We start from the raw sequence: 8,123 nt of genomic DNA, 5'->3' as shown, positions 1-8,123 counted from the left end.
TGAGCACTCTTCAAAGGTGTTTTATTGAATTTGTCAGGCTGTTTCCTTCTCCGCGGCCCAATCCCTGCTTCTGTCTGTTCTATCCATCACACACACACACACACACACACACACACACACACACACACACACACACACACACATGATCAAAATGATGGGTTTCTCACTGCCCCCCAAGGCTCGGTCGACCCCTGCACCAGATTAAATCTGACACTCATGACCAGTTCTGACAGGGAAGGGGGGTTGTTGACTGTGGGTGAGACTGGGAAGAGGTGGGAGTCGAAGGTGGAGGAGCTGAAGAGGCTGAATAAGAGGGTTTAATGGTGAGTTTGGAGTGGCAGACTAATTAGGCTTTTCCTGTGTGAGGCTTTATTTTCATATTTACTCCAGAGCATCACAAGCTCAAACAGCGCTCAGACCTCAGCAGCTTAAGTTACTTAAAACCTTCACAGATCTGACGTAAGGACATGATTGACACAGTGTCAAAACCAGAAGAATGTGATGTCAAATAGGCAGAAATGTCTCCCTCTGCTGGGTGAAATGAAAGAGATCCATTAATCACTGGGACATCGATGCGATCAGCTGCACAATCACTGGCCACTTTATAAGGAACACCTAGAATTCAATCCAAGTCAGCAACTGTGCGTGCGTGCGTGCGTGCGTGCGTGCGTGTGTTACAGCTGTCACAGCTGTAGAAGCTCTATTGATATTAAAAGGGTTTTTACTTTCAGAGGACTTAGAGTCTTACTTAAAGGGTTTTATTATGCAGGACAAAGCAGATGGTAAAAAGGAAATATTACTTATCTTAAAGTAATATATCAGGGTTTGAACACTATACATGCATCAAGCATGTGAACACAGCTGTAGAGGAAACGGTGGCGAGTAACCTGCAGCACTTTGTCCCTTGAGAAAAAGAACAAGATGAGGTCATTTTAATAATCTATCATCGAAAAACATACGATTCCCACTATAAAAAGCTCTCAAACGGGCAGGATCACTGTGAAACATGTTAACGTACTATGAATCATGACACTGCAGTGCAGTTTGTGACTGAGCGCTCCCTGTGGGTAATTACAGCCTCTGTAGTTTAGCTTTTCTCCTGTGATTTCCTGCCCTGTGGAATTAGGCCTCACTGAGTCCATTTATCATCCCATTACCACAGTTCTGTCTTCTCTATATATAGATCCAGGTCTGGAAAAAGCAGAGAACAAGCGGTGCCAACAACAACATCAGCAATCACACGGTCAGTTCGCTTGATTACAGCACTTCAGATAACCTGCATGTCTGAAAATACAAACCTTTAACTTAGTCTTACCCGACTCGACTGATTACACAGCACCAACAAACAAAGAAACATCTCATCCAGGACTGTGTCCTTTTAGGAATTAAGAAGTTATTTGTTTGGTGTTGTCCATTAAAATAGACTGTGAAACAAAACAAACCCACAAACAAGACAAAATATAAACCTAATGATGAAACACTTTTTCTTTTAAAATAAAAGTCCCCTATGAGCGTGATAGACCACATCCTAGTAGGACTCTCATGCTGTGATCACGCTCACGATGCTGATGGACTTAGTTGGGCTGCAATTCCAGGGGTTCTAATATTTTTGTAAGTCAACCTGAAATCCAGGCAGAAGCTGAGACTGAGACCCTATTAAATCTGTTTGTCTCTTTTTGTCCGTAAAGTAAAATATATGTAACATAATATATAACATATGTACAAAAACAAACAGAGTATGATAACATAACAAATTCTACTCTTTAATTAATTTATTTTGCTCTGACAACATTGTTCTGAACTATGCAATAAATGAAGAACCTTTGCATACATGTACAGGTCTTGGGCTTTTTTTGTCCTTCTTTATGGTTAAACGTCTTTAAAACAAGGGACTCATTCAAGCTTTTCTTCCAGGAAACATCTTTCATGCCGTTAATATTCAGTTAAACCTATAGTGACAAACTCTCCAGAGATAGTAGCTTAAAATATGAGTGTAACATGTTTGACTTTCGTGGGGAAATGAGGGAGCGAGCGCTAACACTTAGCATGATGTTTATTTGACAAGGCTGTCAGTTGTGAAGGAACCTCTGGGTCGACCTGTAAGCACACTTCACCTGCACTTTAAACAATGTCTAAGCTTTAACACTTCATTTGTATCTGGGAACAAGCCTTGCTTTTCATTCTCCTCCTGGCATCACTAAAACAGCAGCAGGCAGTTTATTTTGAAAGGGGCAAAGAGAAAAACATATTTGAGAAGACTCTGACCTTTGGCTTTCTGTTACGTTCGGCCTGAACAAGGTGGCAGCGGTCGTATCAGAATGGTCTCGAGGCCGTCGGGGGGCGTTCGTACGGCGGTGGGAAAATGCAGGGAGGGAAGTGAGAAGTGATGGGGGTCACGGCGGGGTCGTGACATGAGGTGAGGAGGGGGCTGCTGCTAATGCATGAAACTCCTCAACCAAGTCAAATGCTTCATCTGAGCACATCAAGCCTCTCATCACATCCCATACAGTACATGTAACCGACGCAGGGACAAGAGACAAGAGAAATCACTCAACAGCATTTTCATCTTCATCCTGCTGAAAAAAAAGGGAAAATTGCATCTTTAACCACTAGATGAACTCAAATATTAGGAGATTCAGTGATGAGATGATGACTTACATTAGCTTCTGGATATTTACAGGAGATTCATGTCCCACTGAGCAGGGCTGAGGTTCGTCTACTTAGCCATGACTATCAAAGCATCTAGTGTACAGTGATCAGGAAGTAATGTTTCAAAGCCTGGATTAGCAGCTTGACATGCTGTCCATCAACTGGGAGGGAAGAGGGTGAAAGACATAGAGAGGGAGAGAGAGAGATGTGAAAAAGGAAAAAAAATACTGAGCAAGTAAATAATGAATAACTAAAAATGTTAAGAATCATATTATTAAGAAAATAGACACACTTATACATATATATAAACCTATATATATATATACTTATATATTATACACTTCTATATTACTATACCCTCATCAATCATTACCACATTACTAGTTCAAATACTTTATGAATTCAGGTAGATCTCCGGCCGGTGGTTCAAGTGACAGACTCGCTGTAGCTGACACCCTGAGTCATGTGTGAACCGCTGCCTTTGTTACATGAATCGGGCAATTGACAGGGTTGTTCATGCTGCTGGAGAATCAGCTGGGAGAGGACTATTGCTGGGGGTTTCTGTGGTGGTCTCTCAGCCAAAAACTGATAGAATGAAGCTGAAAAAGGTTACAAAGGTTTTAGTTTATAAACCTGACTCATGGAACTAGACACCACAAAGAAACTAAAACAGAGCTGAACCAAAAAACCAAGAGAACATGACCTGGTGCCCCATTTTGGAGGGAAGCAGTTTCAGCACACATGGGTTTTTTCCTAGTTAAGATTTATTGATAACATAGGACACACATATTTGAAAATAATAACAAAAAGTGAGTGAGTACATTTCTTGCCACATAAAAACAAGTTGGCACTATGGTTGGCTTGAACCTGAGACCTTGTGCTTTCAAGGCCAATGCACCAACAACTAAACCAACACTTCTTCTGTGAGCAATAATCTGAGATGTACTGTACATCAGAATCATATCAGGGCACACATCTGTAATCAATTCATTAAAAAACTGCATAGGGACCCATAAATATGAGAGCTATTTCATGTGAACAAGTGAAATTAATTATCAGTAAAAAACTGAAAAATGTCAAAAAGGAAATTCCACAGTCAAAATAGTCTTAATATACGAATTCGGTAAATTATTTCTGTCCCAGTTTCTTTGTGGATCAAGTAAACTGTGCAATGTGACCACGTCCTTCCACTGTTTCAGTGCGATCCATTTGAAGTGATCCTGGTTCTCTCGGTTTGACTCCGGATCAAATACACGCCCCTGTCTCTAATCTTAATGAAAACTAGGGCTCCGCCGACTCTCCTGCTCTCATCAGATTCCCTTCGCTCGTCTCCTCCGCCTGCAGAGAATTAACTCAAACCATGCTCGCATGCGCTCCGGCGTCCCGGACTGAAACAGTTATTTATTCATTAAACACAACCTTCATTTTGGCTGATCCCCGGCGTTCTCGGACGGGATCGGATGTCGGTCGTCCTGCGAGCGCGGAGGAGGCGCTCCGGGTCGGCGCGAGGGGAGGGTTCGAAGGAAAACAACGGTCTGTGCGAGTGTCAGTCAAGCGCGCGTCAGCTGACGGGAACGCGCGTTCCCAGTTTCAGGCTTGGACATAAACAATCAACCAGCTTCACAGGACGGGAAAATAAACGGAAACTGACCCTGCAAACACGCAACACGTTATCACCCGGAAGCAATGACATCCTCTGCTCATCAAAGATATATTTTTATTTCACCTCCTTAAAAACAGATTAGTAGTAAAAATATTAGCTTTACATTAGATGGACTAGATACAAAGACTTTTGGATTCGCTATTCTTTATATTTCTGCTGTTGCTTACTCTGTTACTGTCCAAGAAAATGATCTATTGTAGAATATGTAAAAATAAAGCTCTTTCTTTAGCAATTTGTACGAAATTAGCATATATAAAATTTACATTGTGGATAAAGTTACACAAATATGACAGCGTCAGCGTTAACGGTTCTGCTATAAACAGAGCTGCTACAGTAAATGCTAGCACAGAAACGCAGCACATAGAAACAAATGACTGATAACTTTATACATATGAATAATGTAAACTAACAGGATGATGGTCATCTCCAGGAAATAACTTTAAAATCAACAAAGGATGTTGATGTTGAGGAAAGACAGACTTTTTTTAGAAATATAATTTAAATTGATAAAATATAACGTTGACGCGGAGAAGCTAGAAGCAAAAGATGTAAAGATAAGAGTGAAGACTTAATATTTCATGAGTCTACTATAAATAAAGTGACTTATTGTCCTTCACAGTCTTGTCAGATTATGACAATGATGTTGTTGTGAGATCAGGGACGAAGGTTAAAAACTCATGAGGTGCAGCAGCCGGCAAACAGTGGCAGTGTACAGACTGAGACCTGGTCCTAGTATCAAAGCGGTGTCACTTCTGCTAACACACAACATGCAGGGAGTCGGTCATCGGGCCACAGCACTGTCACCAAAGGTTCCACTGATGACATGTTGTGTAACAGTCTTGTTAGGGATGCTCCAGTGTCTAAATGGGGCCAGTCAGTCTGGCAGAGGAGGGGAACTGACTGGACTGAACCTCCACAAGGTTTTCTGGTTGAGCTACGGACCTGCTTAGATCAGAAACATGACAGCGTAAGCATCAGGCCTACAACAGAGAGCCTCTATTCCTCAGGGAAACAAACACACAAACACATGCTGTGATTCCATTCCAAACCAAACAAAGACCCATGACCCACATGACAGGACAGTAAAGTAATAGATCAGTAGATTTAGGCTAAAGCTCAAGGTCTGGTTGTTTGGCTTATGGAACCAAAGACTCTCTCCTGGTGAGAAATGCTATTTATTCAGCTCGTATCATTGATAAACTGCTCACTGGTCAAGGTCTCTGCTGCAGCGCGGGTTTTATGGCTAACTCGGTCCTGCAGTGTCAGAAACAATGTGAATTCTGTGTGCACATGTGGAGCGAGACACTGTTAAATCGTCCTCCATCCTCTGCGCGTCTGATCTGATCCCTCCTCCTCCTCCTCCTGCTGCTGCTGCCTGTGGTGGAATCTGGCCAGAAACACGCACTTATCATCTGAGCTCCATGGCTTTGACCTTTTCAATCTGGTTCTAGTTGTAATCACTAAAGCTTCCTGTTGGAGTCGCGTGACTTCAGAGCTGAATGTAAAGTCTAATTTACAAGCACTCCCTGGGTTTAACTCAGGGAGAAGCACGCTGAACTAACAGTAACCCTAACGTCACATTATTCAAATAAGTTATTTCTAAAAATGCAGATTTTGTGGATGATGACAAATGACAAAAGGATAATTACAATCCAAAAAATAGGCAACGTTCCACCAATTTGTAGGAATGAAAAACACTTTTATTGTGTGGCCTTTACTGGTGTTAGAGCTTGTTGGTCTATATCTAATTCTTTTAACCTTTAGATGCCACTTTGCCTGTGCAATGGACTTGCAGGAAAACAACCTAAATAATACCAGTTTTACTGGTTTGTGTCATTAATAGCACACACATATTTAGATGTGCAGCTGATTAAAAACCACACTGAAGATAATGCATTGTTCTACTAGATACATGTTAAATAATATGATTTTGACACATTTCATCCTGCTGCTGCTTCTGCTGCTGCAAAGTCAGTGTAATGTTGGACTGTCACTGTTTTTATAAATTCTACTGTTGCATCAAAGGAAAAATCCAGACGTAAAATCCTGATTTCATGAAACATGAAGAAACTCTTCAAACATATCAGCTTGCTGATCTTCAAGAGAATCCACCTCCATCAACTCCCCCAATGGCGAAATGCAAAGAGATTTCCCGTTCTTCTTCGTCCAGTGCTGGAAGTGCTGCAGCTTGGGCCACAGCACTCCAGACCCTGACTGATGCTCCAATAAGGACAGAACACCCGCGCCTCATGCTCCGGATAATTGTCCTCTTTGTCACCCTTAGAACTGAGGTGAGAGCAGCTTCCTGGATGGAGCAGCAGACGCTGGACTGAGCTGTGCTGATGCACAACCTGCTCAATGGGAATGAGAGACAGAGAAAAAGGCATCAGCTGAGAGACACTCGAAAGTACGTGTGTTTGTTGCGTCATGGGGATCTCATTGTTATTATGTCCAATGGGATTTAAGGCTTTAGCTGCTTTTACTGAGGCTGCCCATCAGGAAACCTGGTATATATATATATATATATATAAGTATATATACAGTATATATATATAGATATATATATATATATATATATATATATATATATATATATATATATATATATATATATATATATATATATATATCTATATATATATATATATATATATATATATATATATATATATATATATATATATATATATACTGTATATATTTTTTTATATATATTTTTTATATATAACAGAAATACAGTTATATATATAACAGGAACAGATGAACAGATGATAGAGCAGCTGCAGACTTTAAGCAGTGTTCACGGAAGCTGCTGTGAAGGCAGCGGGTTCCATTAATACAAACGCACCAAACAACTTTGATACAGTATGTCTCATTGTACAACTCTGGTCTGTCAACAGCAGAATTAAGAAAAAGCCAGAGCGTCCAAACATGGGAGAGCGTGTTAGCAACAACATGCAGGGAAGGAGGAGGCCACCTTGTGATCAAAGAGTTTAACTAATGCATGCGTGTCTTCAGAAATAATTCATGACCCCCTGCAGCTGTGCAAATACCCGTGTTGAGAAACATTCCTCTGTACAAATGACGGCCTTCGTTTCAGTGTAATAATGACAGATCGGCGCTGGATAATTCATCTGAGGGTTTTAAAATATGCAATTACTCCGCATTTGCTCCAGATCCATATATCACAGTGCTCAGAAACGAGACCACAAAGGGAGAGCTTGTGTCAATACAGCCGTAAGAAGATACAAAGTTATGGACCCACGTGTTTAAGTTAAACTTGTTGCAAAAGTCCCCGACAGCGAAGAGCCAAGCGTTTGTTTGTTTGATCAATGATCAGAGCAAAGAGAAACCGGGGCGGGAGCTGAGTATTTGTCCAAATGAGTCAGTCCTCCCTGAAACAAAGACCAATGATCCCCTGAAGAACCCTGAGATCCACATCTGTTAATATCTCATTACGCTGTCAGCATCACCTCCAACACACAACAGATCTCATGTTTTACTGCTCTCTGTCATGAGTCCCGCAGCTGTTTTAGCCAAATATCTCTTTTTGGAAAATAATTCCAATGAGACCTGATTAAAAACGAGCCTCTTGTCGTCTTCTGCTCTAATATAAAGAGATATTAATCAACATGTTGGCCAGAAGAACTGTCCTCTGAACTGAATTACAGCATTCTGTGACTGAGGAGAAGGTTCTGCAGAATACTGCATAAAAGAATGTCCATCTTCTTATCATAGTTGTAAAGTTTACGGATCCTTTCACACATTCACAAATAGAGAACGCTGACTGGGATTAGATAGAAAATCACCT

General features: G+C 41.0%; 1 long non-coding RNA gene across 2 annotated transcripts; it reads right to left on the bottom strand.

Moving 5' to 3' along the window:
- Window positions 1-1,745: 1,745 nt before the first annotated feature.
- LOC129604932 (uncharacterized) lies at window positions 1,746-4,263 on the bottom strand. 2 transcript variants are annotated; one of them, XR_008696287.1, is made up of 3 exons: window positions 3,043-4,263; window positions 2,659-2,810; window positions 1,746-2,576 (listed from the first exon to the last, which is right to left on the bottom strand). It is a non-coding gene; the product is annotated as an uncharacterized LOC129604932 (long non-coding RNA). The 2 variants fall into 2 exon arrangements; XR_008696286.1 differs by having other exon boundaries at window positions 1,746-2,573.
- Window positions 4,264-8,123: the final 3,860 nt, after the last annotated feature.

Source organism: Betta splendens, chromosome 12, assembly GCF_900634795.4.
Source record: "Betta splendens chromosome 12, fBetSpl5.4, whole genome shotgun sequence".
NCBI classification, from domain to species: domain Eukaryota; kingdom Metazoa; phylum Chordata; class Actinopteri; order Anabantiformes; family Osphronemidae; genus Betta; species Betta splendens.
This window is presented reverse-complemented; position numbering and strand designations above follow the sequence as displayed.